The sequence below is a fragment of the Camelus ferus genome, chromosome 2, assembly GCF_009834535.1.
Source record: "Camelus ferus isolate YT-003-E chromosome 2, BCGSAC_Cfer_1.0, whole genome shotgun sequence".
In the NCBI taxonomy this organism is placed as follows: Eukaryota; Metazoa; Chordata; class Mammalia; order Artiodactyla; family Camelidae; genus Camelus; species Camelus ferus.
In genome coordinates, this window is record NC_045697.1 from 54,890,345 (window position 1) to 54,911,798 (window position 21,454).

The 21,454-nt window shown below is 35.2% G+C and overlaps 1 pseudogene across 1 annotated transcript; it reads right to left on the minus strand.

The window, feature by feature from the left end:
- Window positions 1-14,842: 14,842 nt before the first annotated feature.
- LOC102509261 lies at window positions 14,843-16,582 on the minus strand (annotated as a pseudogene). The gene is made up of 2 exons (XR_004314460.1): window positions 16,559-16,582; window positions 14,843-15,483 (listed from the first exon to the last, which is right to left on the minus strand). The product of XR_004314460.1 is annotated as a dynein light chain 1, cytoplasmic-like (transcript).
- Window positions 16,583-21,454: the final 4,872 nt, after the last annotated feature.

The window sequence follows — 21,454 nt, forward strand, 5'->3', positions numbered from 1 at the left end:
GAAGTAGAAGGTAACTTTAGTGATCATTGTTGTTGGGTCCCCACGGTGCATTCTGCCAGAAACAACTGGTCCAAACCAGTGGTCATAATCCATTCTCCTTGCCAGTGATTTATTTAGGAATGGACTTGGGACCCAATCCTGGAAACATGACCCATAGGAAAGTAGGCTTCCTAAGGCTGCTATAACAAATCACCCCAAACTGGGTGGCTTAACACAACAGAAATGTGTTCTTTCACAGTTCTGGAAGTTAGAGGATGAAATCTAAGGATCTGCAGGCCTGGTTCCTTCTGGATGCTCCGAGGGAAGATCTGTCCCACGCCCCTCACTTAGCTTCTAGTTGTTGCCTGCAGTCCTTGGCACTCCTTGGCTTGCAGCTCAGTCACTCCAGTCCTTGCCTTGTCTTCACTTGACCTTCCCTACTGTGTGTCTTTTCTGTGTGTTTATATGGTGTTTTCTATAAGGACAGCAGTGATTAGATTTGGGGCCTACACTAATCAATAATACTATCTTTAGTTAAAGACAGTAAGGCGCCTGTCTTTAATTAAAATATTGGTATTTCGTTCATCATGGATTGAACATGACATCATTTTAACAAATTACACCTCCAAAGACCCGATTTCCAAACAAGGTCCCAACCACAGGGGATACAATTCAACCCACTACAGGGGGCTTCTGAAAAATTTTCTCATTCCTAAGTAGGAGAAGCAGGAAGACACAGTCCCTTTTCCTTTTCTGGATATTATCATGTATGGAAATGATGCTTGAACGTGCTGCCACCCACTTCCCGTCAGTCTGGGGATGAAGCCAACGTGCGAAGGAAGACAGTTCCAAGAATATTTCAGAGAAGAGGAGCTAGCACTAAAGAGAGGTGTTATGTGAGATACATTTATTGTGTAAGCCAGTTTTAGTCAAGATTTCCATTGTTTCAGCCAATAGCATCTTAAGTGAATTAGCAGTGAATTAGTAGCACTCAGATTTCGTATTAATCAATCTGATGCATTGTTGTAGTCTGTGGGAGTACTGAAGCAAAATAGTTTTTGTGGAAGAGATGTCACAACTGTACCTTCTGGAAAAATGTTACTTTATTTCATAGAAAATATCTGATCAAATGACTGATTTGTGGCTTATAACTTATTTTAATTAACCTAAGAGTTTCTCTACAGGACATTCCATCCAGAGCCAGCTTAAGGTTAATTAGTGATTATGCATGACGCTTGTGGGATTTGACCAGGGTGGAGCTCTATTGTCATTAAAACATCCACAGAAAATACACTAGTTGTGTGAGATCTGTAGGGCAATCACTTAGTCACATGTAGCCAATCACTTGGTCGTTAGTACTGATAAGTGAGGGTTTGGAAAGGAGGCTGTTGTGTTGGTTCCTGACAGAGGTGATGAGAGCTTGATATAGAGCAGTTAAGAGTGATATTAGAGAGGATGGAATATACTTTCAGAGGAGGAATGTAAAGTTCTTGAAAGTACGATTGGAAAATGGAAATAGACAAAGCAGGCAGAAGAGTAAATTTGATGCCAAGTATTTGAACCCCTCAACAAGTCCTTTCTCTAAATGCTGTAAAAACTAATCAAGTCCACTAGGCTTGTGAAATTGCTTTGAGGATGCTTTCTTTGATGTGGTATTTGAGTTCTTTGATTTAATTTCCCTGATAGTAAAAAAGAAAATCATTTTTATTTTAGCTTTTACATTAATTTGTATAATGCTAGATCCAGATGGTATAACAATGTGTCTCCTTTAATCTCCTGTTAACCTAGCAAATATCTTTAAAAATGTGTTGATCATTTCTAGCAGTTGGGTTTTCTTAATGGCTCAATGACTTGGATATGGTTTAATGGTGATGTGAATTCTTTGGTAGTTCTCTTTAAAATCCTGAATAAAATGGCATTTTTATAGACAGTATACTGCACATTTAAACAGGTTACAGTGAAAACCAACTAATATTGAGTATAATTCTTAAGGATAATGCTTAATATTAGTTTGTATGAAGATTTTTCTTTTCATGAAAATACAATGGAAAACATCTTAACTTATTTTTGACATACCACAAGTTGTTTTATCCTCCATATTTGCATTTAAATTCATTTCTGAGAACAATTATTAAGAGCAGTGAATGAAGACTGAATCCCCGTGAATATAGGTTAGGCACCATTCTATGTACTTTATTTTTTTTAACAGCCATAAAGTAAATTGCTTTAATTCTTTCACAGTTGGGCCAGAGCTGTCCGTTTGGATTTCACAAGATGTGCCTACTACCTTGGATATTAAAACAAATGTTACACTGCTTCAGCAAGGTCCATTTTGGTTTTTAGCCAGTCACATTGTAGAGGACTGTCTATAAATCAGGATATTATAATCTGAATGTCAGTATTAGAAAATATAGCAGTCTTAAAATAATACCCTACACATTATCAAACAATCTCTGTCCTGTTTTCTTTATACATTTCTGAATTTATGTATGTTAGGGCTTTAACAAACTTGTGTTTGTAGTAATTCTGTATTTGTGCTAAAACTCAAATGCCTCTGTTTATCCTCCTTCCTTCTTCAAACTCTCTTCTCCCTTGGCCTGTGCTGGTTTCACTTTCTCTTGAAATGACGACCTTCACTGGTCCAATTTCTCTTTTTTAGGCTGCTAAATGGGCTTCGTTTTTTCAGGTGTTTGCTCAAATGTCACTCTTTCAGTGAGGCCTTCCCTGAACAGCTGATAGAAAATTGCAAGCGCCTTCTTTCTTGAAAAGTCTCTATACCTAAGGGATTAGTAAAGTTATATTTCTCACTTTCATTATTGACCTCTGCTCAGAGTTTCAAACTTCACAGAATCATTTAATAATATTAGGAGCACTGTGTATATTATAGAGATGATATTGGCCTTATTCCTGCACATGTGGGAATATCTTAGATTACTGTTGTTACTGTTATTATTGATATTGGAATATTACAGTTATAATGCACTATATTACATATGTTATATATGTGGACTCTTCACAGTGAGGTCCTCAACTGGAGTCTTTTGACTGAGTTATATTTAATGTTAGTAATGGTCCACAGTGACCTAGATATCATATTAAGTGAAGTAAGTCAGACAGAGAAAGACAAATATCATATGATGTCACTTATATATGCAATCTAAAAAAAATACAAATTTTATTTACAAACTGGAAATAGACTCATGGACATAGAAAACAAACTGTGGTTACTGAGGGAAAAAAGGGGGAGTAGGGATAGATTAGTTTAGGATTAATAGATACACATTATTATATATAACATAGATAAACAACAAGGACCTACTGTATAGCACAGGGAACTATATTCAGTTTCTTGTAATGAGATGTAATGGAAAAGAATCTGAAAAAATGTATATGTATGTATATGTATAATGGAATTGCTTTGCTGTACACATGAAACTAACATTGTAAATGGACCACTTAAATAAAAAATAAGAATTAAAAAATAATGATCCACAAGTGAACAGTGAGGTTAAATCATGCCTCAGAAATTAAAGGGCTGTCTATATGGTAAATATTGGCTTTTCATTGCAAGAACCAGAGATTCCCTTATTAATTGAAGACCTGTTGCTTGAGCAAAGTAGTTACCTTCTCTGAATCACAGTTTCAACTTTAATAGCTTTAAAATTGTTTACAGCACAAGATTATTTTAAAAATTAAATGAATTGTCATGTAAAATCTAGTTTGACAAAAAAATTATGAAATTATTTGAGATTCATTCACTGCTCAAGAGGTTGCAGTATGGTGATAGATAGGCTAGCCCTGCAGTCGATTCTGTTGTGATCTGGTTGAGGCAATGAACCTTAAAAACAACCAGTACTGACCATTTTATAGATCCTCTATTAGAAGTTGACAAAGGCAGAGGAGGAACGAGTGAATGAAAGTCTTTTGAGGAGGTGAGGCTTTAGTTGAGTCTTGAAGTCAAAGTGTTATTTTGATAAGGTTTGAGAAGGGAGCCCAAATTAAGAGAACATCATACTCAAAAGCATGTAGGCATGAAACAGTCTGTCTCATTCATGTTGTAAGAAGCTTCATATTGAAATCAAGAAGATATTTAATGAGGTTGCAAGATTGAGAATAAGGATTTAGGTAGTGGCTTGTGCAATAAACTAAGAAATCTGAACCAGAAGTCAGCATCACTATAAGAGATTTTAAGCAGGGTATTAGTGTGATTATATTAATCATGTTAAAAGGTTACATTGGGAACAGTGAGGAAGATGGATTAGAGAGAGGTAGATCTAGAGAATAGGGAGAATTCTAATGATGTAAATCAGGAAAAAATGAGATCTGAATTAAACAGCAGTGATAGAAATGGCATATATTTGAGGCAATATAGGAGGTATAATTGACTACCCATAGTGACCATTTGGATGTGGTAAAAGATGGAAGTCTCCATGTTTCTGTATTAGACCCTGGATAGATGACATAATTCACTAAAATAGTAATTAAAGAAGAAGAAATCAGAGTTCAAGGTAAAGGCATTTCTTTTTGAAGCATGTTGCATTTGAGGTTTCATGTAATATCCAGTGATTTTTGGATAAAGACAGAATTGTTGGACATGGCCCTCAAGATTGCATGGTTTGGTTCTTCCCTTCCATTTCAGGCTCATTCATGTACCTGTGTTCCCCACTTCTGTCTGATGGAGCAGTATGGGTCTTCTTTTTGTCCCTTGTATTCATCATCACAGAGCCTTTGTAGATGTTATTCCCTCAGCCTGGACCACCCTTCTTTATCTTCATTGCTTAGTTTCTTCCTACTCATATTTCATAGCTCAGTTTCAGATTAAATTTCTTGGGACAATCTTTCCTGACTTCCTTAACAAGATCAAATCCAGTAAACTTTTGTAATACTCAGAGGCCCTCAAGAATATATTTGTTGTGGAAGAAGTAAATACTAAAAGAAAGACACATGGATGCTGAGGAGCCAAAACACAACAGATTTCCATACAACTCTTATTGTGTTCATCAATGTGTGTCTGGTCTCTGGGTTCCAGGAATTCCTGCATCTAACCATACTATTGTTGATTGTAACAGATTCAAAGGAAGAGCCTGGATCTGAGAAATATCTGAAGGTAAAGAATGATAGCATCTGATGACTGAAAAGATGTAGATATTATATCTAGATTTATCATCCTGGATTATTAGAAGGATGATAGTAACATTGACAGAAATGGGGAATCAGGAAAATGAATTAATTTTTCAGGGAAGATGCTTAAAAATAATTGTGAATGTTGAAAGAATTATAAAGGATTCCATGCTAGCTGTGAGACTGATAATCTTAGCTGCTGCACCTCTTTATTCAAATTTGATAAAAGATTTATAGGTTTTAATGATTCCCTTCTTCAGTGAGGTAGACAACTGATGGACAAGGGAAGTCTTTTTGTGTAATCAGTGGCTGCCTTGTAACTTCTAACTTCTTTTTTCTTTTTATCAGACCTATTGTAGAAAATACTAGTTGAAAGAAGTCATGTTAGGTAACAATTTTGTTTTTCTTTTTTTGTCAGCATTAATTAACCTATTAGACAGGTTATTCTGATGCCAGTTTATTAGGACACATTAGGCATTCTGTTGCACTGAGATGTACTCAGCAGACATGACCTCTTGCTCTACTTTTCCAAACATCTGTTCTTCAGAGTTTACCCGTAATGTTACTACCTAATTAAACTCTAACAGCATGAAATTCTTTTCTGTTAAATGTGAAGTGGTTATGCTAAACTCTGCCATAGGAAACCTAGAGATTTGACTTAAAGGAAAAGAAAGGTTTTCTCCAAGTTTAAGTCTTTCATTAGTGAGTAGGTGATGCTACTTTTTGACCAAGGCTTTTTTGTTCAGAGATTAAAGATTACTCACACAATTCATTTTTTAAAGGTAGAAATAATAAAGAAAGGCTGTAGGCAGGGCTCTGACCTAGATTCTGTGGGATCCAGAAAGATAAGGGGTCTCTAAGATATAGCACCTGCCGTAGAGTAGGTGCTGATGCTTCCACAATCTAAGGTGAGGTCACGGCTCTTTCCAAGGCTTCATTAGCCTGACATTTAAGTATAATGCTAAGTTCCACTACATCGGGGGATCTCCCTATATCTGAGGGAATTATTATTTACATAAGCACTCAATGATAATACAGTCATGGTCCTACTGAATTTCATTTAATAAAACTTACCAATCAGTATTTGGGATAACATATTTTACAGTTTTCAGTAATTTGACATAGTGTTTAAATTTCAGTGCTATTTGATGGTAAATGTGGATGAGTTGCTATTGGAAAATGATCCCCAAGGAAATTACTGACTCTATAATCAGATTACCAAACTTTGATCTCCAAATATACATTCATTCATTCAACAAATATCTGTGAGCACCTATTAGACAATAGAAGACATTGAATAGATTTTTGTCTCCGTTTTTTTTCTATTCAGAATAATAATTTTTACTAATAGTTTATGCAGCAAATCCTAGGGATTTGTCCTTTCCTTGTGTATTAAATTTTTTCACACAAATATTGGGCATCCCAGACCTAATTAAAAACTTAAACAAAAATTGAATTTATACAATCTAATCCAGAGTAAATGAATCTATTTTTTAATATTTATAACCAGGATTTTTTATTAATGGGGAGTTGTTATTGGTTATTCATTCAATTAATCATGAATTTTCTAGGTACTTTTATATAGACTTTTATGTTGAAATATATATTTTCCAACATTACAAAAGCTAGAATTGTGTTTGGATTCTGTCAAACTACTGTCCACGTTGTCTTTTAAAACATAGAAAAATCATATGTGATCTCATCAACTGTGGTACAGACTGTTGGATGAGTGAGAATATGTATTAAGTAATGTTTACCTTAAAAGCAAATTTAGTCTTTTACCCTAGTATCTAAGACTTGCTATAAAAATTGATCTCAGGAATATTTGTCTAAACTATTTCCAATGTGCATTAATAGTCGATTTAGAAGACGTGAGGAGGGTAAAAGAATAGCAAGGTTATTCAGAGGTCTCAACAGTTAAATGTCTCATAAAAAGGATTCTTTCCTACACATGTTCTTACTCACTGCACATTGCACACAGATGATTCTAATCACCGCCACTCAAATCACCTGATGCCTCAATTACCTTGGCTTCAATGAGCACATTCCAAACTCCAGAGCACCCATATTCATACTCTGATAATAGGCTGCCAATTAAGTTATCTTTCTCTGGAAACTTATTATGGCAGTTCAGTGAATATAATGTCATTAGCGCCCTTATATCATCATAGCCTGGGCAGTTGCTGACACTGCATAAATATAACTGCTAAGCTATTAAAGTAGCTCTTCAACCAAAATAGCCTTGAAATGACACACACACACACACACACACACACACACACACAAACCTGTAGCTGTGTGTGAAGTGAGCAGGTAAATATGAGTGTATGCATTTATGCATGTGTGTACAAGCAGGTCTTTTGTATAAATATATAGATGGGGAAAATGATATTCATACACAAGGAAAGCACAAATACTTAGAAGAGGGATAAATTATTAGTAAAAATGCCTATAAAGCTCATACAACTTTGCCACCAATAAAAATGACACAAGTTGTAGCAATGGGCAGTATTTCTGTAACACGGAACACTAGGTTGAATTATACCTTGTTGAAATATTTCTTAAGGTATGCTATTTCCACATGGGTTCAGGAAATGAAGATAACACTTTAACTTGAAACTCCAGAAGAATTATGAAAGAATGTTTGGGAATCAACTCTCACTGTAGAATTAGAAGTACACACATTTTTCTCGAAAGTTTAGCATAAGGTTATACAAAATACAAGCATTACTGAGATTCCAGTGTAAGTTGGAATCATTTGTATTAGTTAATTAATTTCTTTCTTAAGAATTAAGAGCTGATGAATGCCATCAGTATAATAATCTGCTCTGCTGGACACTTTTCTCCTTAGAGTGGTAATAAAGAGCATGACAGCAGGAGTCCTTCTGACTGGGTTAAAATCTTGTTTTTACCACTTACCCTTGGCAAATTCTTTGACTACACTAAGCATCAGTTTCTTCATTTATAAAATGGACATTAAAATAAGAACTTGCCCCATAGGTTTTTTGTGGGGATTAAATAATGCAATTCATATAAAGTCTTTAGCATGGCTTCTGGAAGGGTTATCATGTCCTCAATACATGATAACCTTTATTTCTATGATTATTTATATCTTAAATTATTTTAAAATTTTCCAAGTCCCACTGACTCTCTGCTGTAATATTTTAAATGTCTCCAACCACAGAAAAGAAACTTTAAAATGAAAGACAACATTGAAGATGAAGACAGTCCTAAAAATTAACACAAATTCTTAAAAGCTGAGCCTGATTTTATACTATTTATATCCTTGGACTACTAAAGCTATACTCACAGTAATTATTACATTTTGGCACACTCTGTGGGCCCTACTTAAGATAAAGAGATTTTCTAAATCATTAGATTGAATATTTAGACACAGTCTAATAAGGTAGGAGTACAGTGTTGCCAAATCATTTATCAAATAAATATCTTTACTATATGCCCTAAAACGTGGCACAATCCTGCCAAAACAGAAATTCCTTTTATTATGGACTACAGAGAGAAATACTGCTCTGCTAGATCGTGACATACCCTTATCTGTAGGAGAGCATTCTCTCCTTTGTAATTAAAGACACTACTAATTGAGTGGCCTTCATGCCAGTCATCCTGGTTGAAACTAGAATATGGTTAGGGAAATAATCACTGGCATATTGGTTTCTGCAAAACTATATCAGAAGCATGGCATGTGATTCATTATTCTGTGAAAGGAGCATCTTAAAAGAGCTCTATGTGGAAATCAACTGCCTATCAGAGAAATCAGGGAAAATGGTGTTTTGGGGGAATCAGAAGCTGTTTCCTCATCAGATTTGGCTTTCATGCCTTGCACTTGAGAACTCTCGTACTGGAAGTCGTGCAGAACGTGGAGAGACAAGAACAAAATTGTAGGTCCCACTGGGCAGTTCTTTTTTATAACCATTTCATCAGTGATAATTTAGGGCTCTGTTCCCTTCAGCGTTCAGCGATCTAAATGTTATAGGCCATGGCAGTACTATTCATGGGGCTAGTGGAAACTTACTTTACCTAATCTTGACTTATGCCCCTGAATTTGTAAAGAACTGGCCTTCACTCTGCTGAATCCCCTCATGCTTCCTTTGGTGCTCATGCATGAAAGTCTGAACTCCAGCTAAATTCCCCCTGTGGCCATATAGTATATGGAACATCTGACTCTTACTTTCAGAAAAGTGGGATACCAAAATAATAGTGAAGCAAATAGAATCCTTTTCCGAAAGTCACATTAAATGTTCAGAGCAAAGGGAAAGATAATTATTTTTTGAAGTCAATTTAATTTCAGAGGACTGCTCTTTATGTTTGATTTTGACCTGTATTTTCAGATGATATGGACCAGTTGTTGGGATTCATTCCAAGTTCATAAAAATGAAGGTGAAGTATTGGAAGTCACTGAAAAGCACAGGAGGCAAGAATAGGAGAAAGGCTAAGATGGAGATTTGTTACTGGATCATTAAAAAGTGCTTAACTGAACCTTCCCATGGAAGGTTTCCTAAGGGTCAGAACTCAGTGCGGAGGAGGCCTGAGATTCTGATAGGCACTTACTGTGCTTCCTTGAGGAAGAAAGGCAGCGTGCTTTATATTGGATGAATCCTTGGGTAGAGACCTTGATATTGGGTATTATTTGGAGTTCTAAAAGGGAAAGGGGCCTTGGATATTTTAATATCTAATTATAAGAAGTTAAACAAAAGGGAATTAGAGGGCATGAGTAATGATGTATATACATGCACACATACCATTTAAATCCTGTACATATCGCTACCGGTGGTGTCCCACGGAAGTCTCCACTAGAAACCTTGGAGTCAAATCTAACCATGTATTTGTTTTCATATTCTTTTTCATTAAAGGTTATTACAAGATATTACACTGAAAGTGAAAAGTAGCATCTACACTATTCTCTGCTCTGCTTAAATCCCATTTGTATAAAATTTGTATAAAATCCTGCTTGCTTGCCTGTTACGATACATGTAATTTGAAAGAAACTTGTTCCTCTGTATCTCAAATAGGGCCAGAAACCTTTTTAATTGGATTTCAACCTTGGCTTGTAATTTCTGCTCCAAGGAAAGTAATAATGTAGTCACAGTACCCTTTGACCTTTTCTAGAAGTATTGCCTTGTTCTTTTCGGGACCCTAAGAAACCCTCTGTGACTCACCCTAAGAACTAATGAATCACACCAGCTGTGGGAACAGATGAAACTGGGCAATTGAAAATTCCCACTTTTGAGTAGAAGGCTGTAAGCAGTGCAGTGTTTGGATCTGATATTGCTTAATAGGGGGAAGGGCCTAGGGAATCTAATGACTCTTTATCTGCTATTATTGTGGTTGTTGCTGTTATTGTTGTTGCTTGTTGCCGTTGTTATTTGTCTTATTTCTCAATTTGGCAGGTCTGCCATAAAGCCATAAGGAAAGGCTTTTCTGTGAAATTATGTTCAAGTGACAAAAGGAGAGAAAAACTTTACAGACAGAGCTCAGTCAGAGCAGATGGGAAAACCAAGAGACAATAGAAAGCATGATGTGCTCAAGAAATGGAAAGAAACCTCATCTAGTTGGCATGTTTGGAGCAAGGAAGAAATTAGTGGGGGTTGAGACTAGAGATGGAATTGGAAACCAGATCCTTAATGGTCTTGGAGATCATGTTCAAGATTTGAACTTCTGACTTTTGTATACACTGCAGTGTGCTCACTGCCAGAAGTTGTTTTCATCCATCATCACACAGTTGACCCCCTTTACTCATTCTCCCAATCTCCTTCCCGTCAGCTAACCACTACTCTGTTCTCTATATCTGTGTATTTCTTTTTGTTTGGTTTGTTCATTTGTTTATTTGCCTGTTTTATAAATTCCCCATGAGTGAAATCATGCAGTATTCGTCTTTCTCCATCGAACTTATTTCCCTTAGCATAGTACTCTCAAGGTCCATCCATGTTGTTGCAGATGGTCAGATTTCATCTTTTTATGGCTGAGTAGTATTCCATAGTAGTAGTAGTGTAAAAACCTGCTGTCTCTATATAAGTGACAGGTTTTAAGTGTTGGTAAATAACAGAGTGACTAGAGGTTGTGTACAACCTGAAGTAGATAGATGAATGCTGTCCTAAAGATTGAAGATGAGGAATGTGGTTTGATAGAATGAATAGGAATCTGTAACTAAAATGAGAGTTAGTGATGTGTCCATTGTGGTGAGTCTTCAGACTTGAGGCTAGGAGTTTTGTTTGAAGTTTAGAGCCACTTGACCTGTCTGCTGGTGCTGCTAAATCCAAGTCAGTTGTGCTCAACACAGCACACACTCCAGAAAAGGAAGAAGAGAGCTGGTTTTCTTGTGAAACTTAAACTTTTTCTATCACTTAAGGTGTAAGATATGGAGAAACATTTTATGAATTGTATAGCTTTGGGATTCTTTGTTTGGAACTCTTCATTCCAAGTGCTATAAATGGAATTTCACTAATAAAATTTCACTTCTTAAGACCACCTTGTTTTGGAGATCTGTGAGTTAGGGTTTAACTAAAAACTCTAGAGAACACTTTTATTTTTTTTTCCAGTTTATGAATGATTTTTGATATAATCACCAATTAAATAATTCACTTCATTCAGTCCCCCCAGTACATTCATAAATGCACATGCAAGCCCAAAGGCAAGTGAGCTTTTCCCACCGTGGACGCAGAATATGCATGTGGCTGAGGATTCTCCAAGTCGATTTGTAGTTACCCCAAGTCTCCATTTTGGCCCAACTCTCTCCCTGTGCCTGTGGCCCCAAGCAAACTCTTCTCCTGAACATTACTTTTGTCCTCTTAGAAGTGGGAGTCAGAAGCAATATTTGAGGCAGATTTTGTAAACCTTGGGGGAATAAGACCTTTGTGTGAGGCAGGCGTGGCTGTCAAGGCTCCCTGGAGAAAGAGAACATTCAGCAGTCAGCCCTGCTTGGGCTGAACCTGCATCCTCCACCCCATCTGCTGCCCCCTATGCAGCCTCCAGCATGTGTGTGTGGAGGGGTGGGGGGTGGGCAGCAGCTCTTCTCTGTGCTCTCCCTCAATTGCTTACCCTGTTTATTAAGCACTTCTTCTTTTTTTTTTTGTAATGACCTGTGTGTCTATCCCTGCACCAGTACCACACTGTTCTGATTACTGTAGTTATAGTATAAGCCTCAGACTGATTCTTCCCACTTTATTCTTCTTTTTCAAAATTATTTTAGTTATTTTACTTTCTTTGCTTTTCTGTATAATTTTTGGAATAATCTTGTCTATACCTACAAAAAGCCCTACTGGGATTTTGATAGGAATTGCTTTAAACCTATACATCAATAATCAACTGACACACAGCTATCTTCCAATTACAGAAATCCTTTCTAAAGACAGAACTGCTCTTCAGTCTCTTTAGTCATGACAAGAACCTATCTAGGATATGAATAATTTTCTCCTTAGCTGTTTTATAAGAATTGGTATTCTAGAATGGGCTCCAAAATTAAATTGAAAGAAATAGGTAAGAAGAAAATGGAATTTTCTCTAGTTTGCCAGGTTCTCAGAGCTGATCTCATTTCTGAAATGTCTGCCTTAGTGCCAATTTGTCAGATTCTCCCAGCTCCCAATCCAGTGATAGACAGGGATAGCACATTTGAAGTATAAAGCATTAATGTTTGCAAAGGGAGGTATTGGAAAGGCAGCACTTCTTGGATTTTTTCACAAGAACAGCTTAATTACATCTTTTATTTAATTTTCTGTAATTCTAGATGTAAAGTGGAGGGAGCTAGTACATTTTGTAAGGCCATGTTCTTGCTTCAGTGATATAATGATGAACCATGCTGAAATAATGGTAGGTTCCACTTCATTACACCACTGTTTGCCATTTTTAGCATTCTGCAGAAAATATATGAGACATGTGGCATTTGAGAGAAAAATTCACTGCATCCTTATCTGACTTCCAAAATCCCTTTGAGGCAATTGTGTGATGGCCTTAACCATGAACCTGTTGGTTGAATTTTAATTTTAATAGGAATCAATGAAATTTTGATTTTATTACTTAACACTGTCAAAAAATTTTTATTAATTACTAATTATTTGTATTTAGTGTATGAATGCTTTGCATTTATAATCATAAAGTGTAATAAATAGTAGTCAGTTATGCACAACAAATACCTTTTCAGATATAATGCTTATAATAAAAGCTAGTGCATACCTACGGCAGTTTATAATCCATAATGGAGCATGCACAATAAAATTATGAAATTACATCACTTAATGGTTTTATTAACTAGCAGCTTCTTTAAAAATTGAAAAAGTCATTTATATTCATGGAAGAAAGTTCAAGCAGTGGAAAGGTGATACAATGAAAGTAATTCTTCTCTCTTCTAGACCCCTCCAGCACCCAGTTCTCTAGTGTGGAGGGATAGCTATAGGTCCAACTGCTTTTTACAGTTTTTATGTGATAAAAAATAGTTTAAAACCTCACTAACTCACACTAACTGAAAGGAAGGTCACTACAACTTGATGTAAAATCTGAATTATAGTATATTTCACAAGAAATATGGCTTTACAACTTGGGGCTATAATGAGTAACTGCTGTCTGAGAAAGGGGAGGATGGAGAAGAGCATTTATTTTAAACTGTCCATTTGTTCTTTTCAAACAGATTTTACCCATATTAATTCTTTTACTGTAAAGCTATTGATACTCTCTGCTTTAAAAATAGTTTTCTGCCCTGCACAGTTAAATATGCTATGCATTTACCATGTTTACAGTGTTCTTTGCTTATCAAATTCTATTTTCCAGAAAGTACAAAAATAAATTCTAGCTCAGCAGCCTGAATTGTATTCATGCCCCTTCATATATCAAACATTTCAAACTACTGAACTTATATAGAAGCCTTGCTTGTTTCTTTTGAGGACTGCATATGTTACTTTTGAAAATACTCATGGAAACTTGAAGACTTCATATGTAATTCTTTTGAAAGATTAGCATATGTTTTTGAGTATAGTATTTTATCCCAGCAACCCCCTTTGAGTCTCATATGGCAAGCATTAGGATGTTAATCTCTAAGGCAGTTGTTCTTAGGGAACATTACTGAGTGATTATGATATGAAAAAGACATTAATAAAGAGGAATGAATCTTGATGGAGAGGTATAAGTACAGAAGGAGGAAGATGTAAGACAAGCTATAGAAATAAAATTTTACAACCCAGTGGCAAAAAGGACTAGGGGAGGGAGCCATGGAAGTATACTGTTACTGAGTTCTTACATGATTCAAAATAATGCAATGTTATTTGAAAGTAGACTGTGATAAGTTAAAGATGCAAGTATAAACCCGAGAGCAATCATTAAACATAAAATAAGACAGTATATATAATAATGTAACAGTGAAGATAAAACGTATTGAAAGAAACCTTAATTAATAAAATGAAGTGAGAAAATACAAAAAAGGGAACAAAGAACAGATGGCCTAAACAGAACCACAGTAAGATGGTAGACTTAAACTCAACTATATTGAAAATTATATTAAACATAAGCCATCTAAATACTCCAATTGAAAGTCAGGGATGATCAAACTGGATTAAAAAATAACTGCATACTTTTTATCAAAAAATGCACTTTTTATGTAGACACAGATAAGTAAAAGTAAATAATGGAAAAGTTACATTGTGCAAACCCTCATCATTAAGAAAACTGAAATGTCTGTGTTAATAATAGATAAAATAGACTTAAAGCACAAAAATATTTCTTTTTTTTTTTTTTTTTCCTTCTCCAATGGATTTATTTTCTTTAAAGGAATAGATTTTGAAGAGAAGAACATGGGGCAGAGAGGTATGCAATAGAAAATAAATACAAATGTAAGCTGTTTTGCTAATTGCTTTATAGCCACAACAAATTAGTAGAGAATGCCCTGTACACAACAACACAATAAAGGTTCAAAGATTGAGGTGTTGCCTTAGGCAAGGCTGAAGATTTCAGTCTCTGGTATTTGGAATTTAGGCTACAGTCCTTGGTTTTGGATGGATCACTGGGTGTGTGGCACAGTCCATGCTTTTAACCAGATTTGAACAGAAGAATGGCTACTTGGCCCAGGTAGAAGTAGATGAAGTGTTTGGTTTCACGTGTCACCTAACTACCGAAGTTCCTCCCCACAGTGCAGTGCCAGGTAGAGTTGTACTCCTTGTCAAACTCCTTCTTGATATGGGCCTCAATGTCCTCTTTATTATACTTCTCCAGTGCCTGAGTAGCACACTCCATGTAGTCCTGTTGCATCTCCTCGGACATACCGGCATTTTTGATCACGGCCTTTCGGTCACACGTGGTTACCAAGGAGCAGGGCCTGGCCGACCACAACGGTCTCCTGGGGGAGGGGTTGGGGAGGTTCAGACCCGACAAGAGCAGCGATCGCTAGTGAAGCCACAGTGCATCTCACAAAAATATTTCTAATGTTCTTTAATAGCAATGAAAAGTCAATTTATCAAGAAGATAAACTTAGGAGAATTTTGAAATGCATGGAACAAAAACTAAAGGAGTGAAATAAGAAATAGATAAATCCACAATTATAGTTGTAGATTGCAGTACCATCCTTTGAGTAATCAATAGAATAGGAAGACAGAAAATCACTAAGGAGACAGGGTATTTGAACAATACTACAAGAAACTCGACTTAATTGATAGTTGTGGAATACTGTACCTGACAACAGCAGAATACATATTTTTTTCAAGTGCACTTGGAATATTCACTAAAATAAACTATATACTAAGCATAACAGGATTATTAACATACTTAAAATATTTGAAGTTATATGCAGTATGTCCTTCGAGCACAAAGGATTATTATTTAATAATGAACAGGAACTTTCTTCATATTTATAAAAATCCCCAAATAGAAAAAAAAATCAAAAAGAAAATTAGGGAATCTTTTGAACTGAATGGTAATGAAAACACAATATAAGGTTTTTCATTAAGCCAAAGTAGTGCTTAGTGGCAATTTAAGCTTTAAATTTGTGTATTAAACAAGGAAAAATGCCTAAAATTAATGTCTTAAAGAAGGAAATAATAAATAAAGGAAATCAGTGAAATAGAAAAAAATCTATAACATTGAAACTTGTATTTTTTTTGGAAATCATTAATGAATTTGATAATCTAGTTAGACTTATCAGGGAAAAAATTAGAGAACACACAAATGGCCAACATCAGAAATGAAAAAGGAGACATCAAATCCTACAGACATTAAAACAACAATTAAGGAATATTATGAACAATGTTATGCCACTAAATTTGACAAATTAGATGTAACAGACAAATTCCAAAACTTGTACAATAAGAAATGGGAAATCTAAATAGCTCTATATCCATTAAAGACATTGAATTAATAATTAATACATTTCTCACAGTCTGAATGGCTTCTCTGGTGACTTCTACTAAGCATGTATGGAAAAATAAATACCGTTACAACACAAATGTTTTTTAAAAATTCAGGAGAAGAGAACACTGTCTGAACTCATTTTTTTTTGAGGCTAAAATTATCCTGATACTAAAACCAGACTGATACTTTACAAACAAATGAACAAAAATACAGGAGAAAAATCTCTCGTGAACGTAAGAGGAAAAAAATATCCTTAACAAAATCACATCAAATGACATATGAAAAGGAAATACATCATGACAAGTTGGGATTTTCCTGGGAACGCAAGATTGTTTAAACATTTGAAGATTAGTAACTGTAATTCACTATTTTAATAGAAAAAGGAAAATTAACAATATAACCCTCTAAAAATGTAGAAGCATTCAACAAAATTAAATAGCCATTTATTTATGAAAAAAAAAATCTCAACGAAGTAGGAATAGAAGTAAACTTTCTCAGTCTGATAAAGGACATTTATAAATACCCTAAAGTGACAGTTATTAATGCTGATACTTTCCCCCTAAAATTGGAAACAAGATAAGGGTATCTTTTTTAACACTTCTGTTTAGCATTGTAGTAGCTGCTCTAGCCAGTGTAATAATATAAAGAGAAATTTAAAAAGGCAAACAGATTTAATAGAAGTAAAACTATTTTTATTCACAGAGAGCATGTTTGTTGTATATGCAAAATCCCAAGGAATCTACAACAAAACTAGTAGAGCTAATAAGTGAATTCACATCGGGTGCAGGATACACGATTGGTATACAAACAAACAAACAAACAAACAAAAAAACCCAACAATTTTATTACTATGCATATGCAACAAACAATTGAAAACGAATAAAAATACCATTTACAAGGGTATCAAAACATAAAATATTTGGGGATAAACTTTAAAAAATATGTAAATCATATATATTGAAAACTACAATACGTTATTGATAGAAATTAAAGATGTAAGTAAATGGAAAGATATACTATGTCCATGAATTAAGAGACAACATTTTAAAATATAAATTGTTCCCACATTTAGATATATGCACAAAACAATCCTAGTCAGAGTATCAGTAGAGTATTTTTTTTTTTATGGTGGTAGAAATTAGCAACCAGTTTTTAAAATTTAAGAGGCTATACAAAAGCTAAAACAATCATGAAAAAGAAGAACTAGAGAAATTTGGAGAATGTACACTACTTCAAGAGTTACAAACCACGGAAATCAAGACAGTGTAATACGAGTATAAGAAAAGACATATAGATCAATGACCAGATCGAGTGCCCATAAAAATATAGAGACACAAATATGGTTAAGTGATATTTAACTAGAGTGTCAGGAAACTCAGTAGGGAAAGGACAGTCTTCGAAGGAAATGGTATTGGAAAAACTAGATATCCATATAGAAAAATGAACCATTACTCTTGTTTCACATATTATATACTTAGGTAAAACAAAACCTATAATTCTAGAAGAAAATATAGAATTAAGTCTTCTTGATCTTTTCTTAGGACACAAAAACATGAATTATCAATTATAAAAATTAACAAACCTATTCTTTAGAAGACTTACATAAATGAAATGGCAAGCTACAGGTTGCAAGACAATATTTGCATTACATGCATCTGAAAAATGAATTGGTATGTAGAATATATAATGAACTCTTACAATTCAATAACAAATAACCCAGTATAGAAAGTGCAAAAGATTTGAACAAATAATCAGGAGGTGTATAAATGGTTGGTAAGCTCTTGTAAAGATGCTCAACATCCTTAATAGTCAGGGAAATAGAAATTAAAACTACAGTGAGATCCTATTGCATACCCGTTAGAATGGCTAAAATTAAGAAGACTGAAAAAGACAAAATGTTGTTGAAGATGTGTAGCAACTGGAACTCTCATACATTACTAAGAGGAGTATAAAATGTTACAACCACTTTGAGAAACTATTTGAGAGCTCTTGTAATATTAAAAATGGAAATTCTATATAATGTAGCAATTCTACTAATATGTTTTTACTCAAGAACAATTAGACATTTGTCCACAAAAAACTTGTATAAGAATGTTCATGGAGACTTTATTTCTAATAGCTAAAAACCTGGAAATGACTTCAACATCCATCAATAAGTGAATGAAGAAACAAATTGTAGTGTATCTATACAAGGAAAACTAATCATCAGTAAAAGGAATAAGCTATTGATACAAGTAACACTGTGGAGAAATCACTACAATACCACTCTAAGTAAATGGAAACAAGATATAAAAGCAGGCATACTTTATGATTCTATTCATGAGAAGCTCTAGAACAGGTAAAGGTAAATTACAGTGTCAGTGAACGTATCAGTAGTTCCCTGTAGCTGAGGTGGGGTAGGTTTAGGGAGGGGGCTTATCTGCAAAGAGGCATGAGGAAATATTTTGAAGTGATGGAAATATCATATATCTTAATTGTGGTAGTGGTTATATTTGCCACAACTTTTTGAAATATAAATAACAATAATGGATGTATGTTAACTATTTGTATTTATACTGGATTATGGTGGGCCTAATCCAATGACTGGTGTCCTTACAAGAAGAGGGAAATTTGGACATAGAGACATGCACAGAAAGCAGACAGTGTGAGATGCCAGGAAGACAGCTGTGTGGAAGACAGAGGCAGAGATTGAAGTGACATATCTACAAGCAAAAGAATGCCATAGATTTCCTGCTGTCCCCTCAAAGCAAGGAAGAAGCAAGGGAGTCTCTTTCCCCAGAACTTTCCATGAGAGCACGACCCTTTCAAGACTTTGATGTCTGACTCCTAGCCTTCATATCTATAAGAGAATAAATTTATTTTATTAGAAGCCCCAGTTTGTAACACTTATTACAACAGCTCTAGGAAACTGATGCAATACTCAATATTTAAAGTGTGATGCAAGAAAATATGGTGCTGTGTAAGAACTAACATAATACTAGTTTGGATTCCTAGGGAAGATCTCTTAATGAAATTATCTAGCTCAGATGGAGAGGTAAGTAGCAGTTAGTTAAGAGTAAGATGAGGGCAGTGAGGAAGAGAAAGGTACCCATGCAGAAAGAACAGCATTTACAAAGTTTCTGAGTCAGCAAAGATCTTGCCATGTTCCTAGACTTGGAGAGAAAGCAGTTTGCTGGAGACTGAGAAGGAAAGGGCAGAGATGAGATTGGAAAGAGGTCTTTTGGATTCAGAGAGTGCCTTTTAAGACACATTAAGGAGTTTATTATTTTTTAAAAATGTAGTGGAAAACCATTTTATGGTTTTGAACAAGAGATTGATAGATCAAATTGGATTTGGTTTTCAATTGATCAGCCTAATTTCTCTATAAAGAAATCATAGAAATACAGGAGAATGAGCAAAAAAGAAAATCAGGAGGATTTAAGAGGATAACTACTGTAGTAATTAAAGTGACAGACATAACTGGCTTAAACTAGGGTGGAGAAATGTGACAGGCAGACTTATTTGAGAACATTTTGGAGATAGACTCACCAGGACTTGGTAATGGATTGGATGTGGGGGTGAAAGAGAGTGAGGTAATAAGAGCAACTCTCTGGTTTCTGGCACAATTAGATGGCTGAAAATGCAGTTTACCATGATGGAAAGACTGAGGGGGAAACAGGTTTGGCAGGAGATCAAAAGTTTTGTCTTGGGTTTTCTAAATATTAGATGCTTGTGAGATATCTAAGAGAATATGTGTCTAAGAAATAGTTGGATAGGTAAACCTAGAGTGTAGAAGCGAGGTCTGGGCTAGAGATACATGTTTCAAATTGTATATATAGGTGATATTTTAAATCATGGAAGTGGATAAGAACATTTAAGGAAAGAGTGTATAGTGATTAAAAGCCTTACACTGAACCCTGAGGAATTCCAATCTCTTCAGAGGTTGGATAAGAAAAGTAGTCAACAAAAGTGGCTGAAAAGACCAGCCAGAAGGGTAGAAGGAATATCTGGAAAGGACAGTGCCAGTGGAAGCAAAATATTCGGAGTGTTAACAAATGAAAGAAAGCATATTCAACTATGTAAAAATAGTTGACATGCCAAGTTGACATACTCTTCACCAATATTCACTGTCCCTCCCTTTTAAAGTCTTGCATGGCAATAGACTTGCTTTTACCAGAAGTGACATGTCACTTCTCGCTAGCACATATGGCACTTACCTGTTTTCCTTCAGTTATAACACAGCAATGTTCCAAGGAGAGGATGCTCCACCAGCATCAACTTGGCTTCTGCAGTGAAGGCACACCATAGCTGATCTGTGATGGACATATAACATGGGTAAAAAATCAGCTGTTGTAGTTGTTTGGGTCTTTTGTTACTAACGGAAAATCTAGCCTGTTTTGAATGATAAACCAAGGAAGGTACATGCAGAAAAGAAGACCCTGGATTTGGCAATATAGATATTTGGTAACATTTGAAAAAGCATTTTCAGCAGTGTGGTAGCTGTAGGTATTAATGTGAAATTACATGAAAAGTGAATGGAAGATGAGGAATTGGAGATAGTCTAAACACTGAAGCATCTTTGTAGAGTGAAGCAGAGAAATAGTGTGGATAAGCAGGGTGGGGAATATGAATACAAAATTTTATCTTTTTAAGATACAGATGGAATTAAAACATGTTGGAACATTGAATGAGACGATTCAGTAGAGAGGAAGAAGGCTAAAGTTGCAGAAGAGAGAATGACTGGAGAATAGTCTCTAAGAAGGGAAAGAAGAGAAAAAGGAGGTAGTTGGGAATCTGATAGGACCTCTGCTTCAGCAGTCAAGAAGAAGTAGATAGGGTGCATGTCCAGGGCTAGGAGAATTTGTAATTCTAAACAAAGGTAAATGTCTTTTAAAAATACTCACATTTTGGAACCAACCTTCAACTCAGTTTTATAGCTCCATTTTATTATGTAGGGATTTGATACAGTGTCTTACATAAACCCTCAGTTTAACCAAACTAAATTTGGTTAAAAAAATTCCATTAGGTTTCC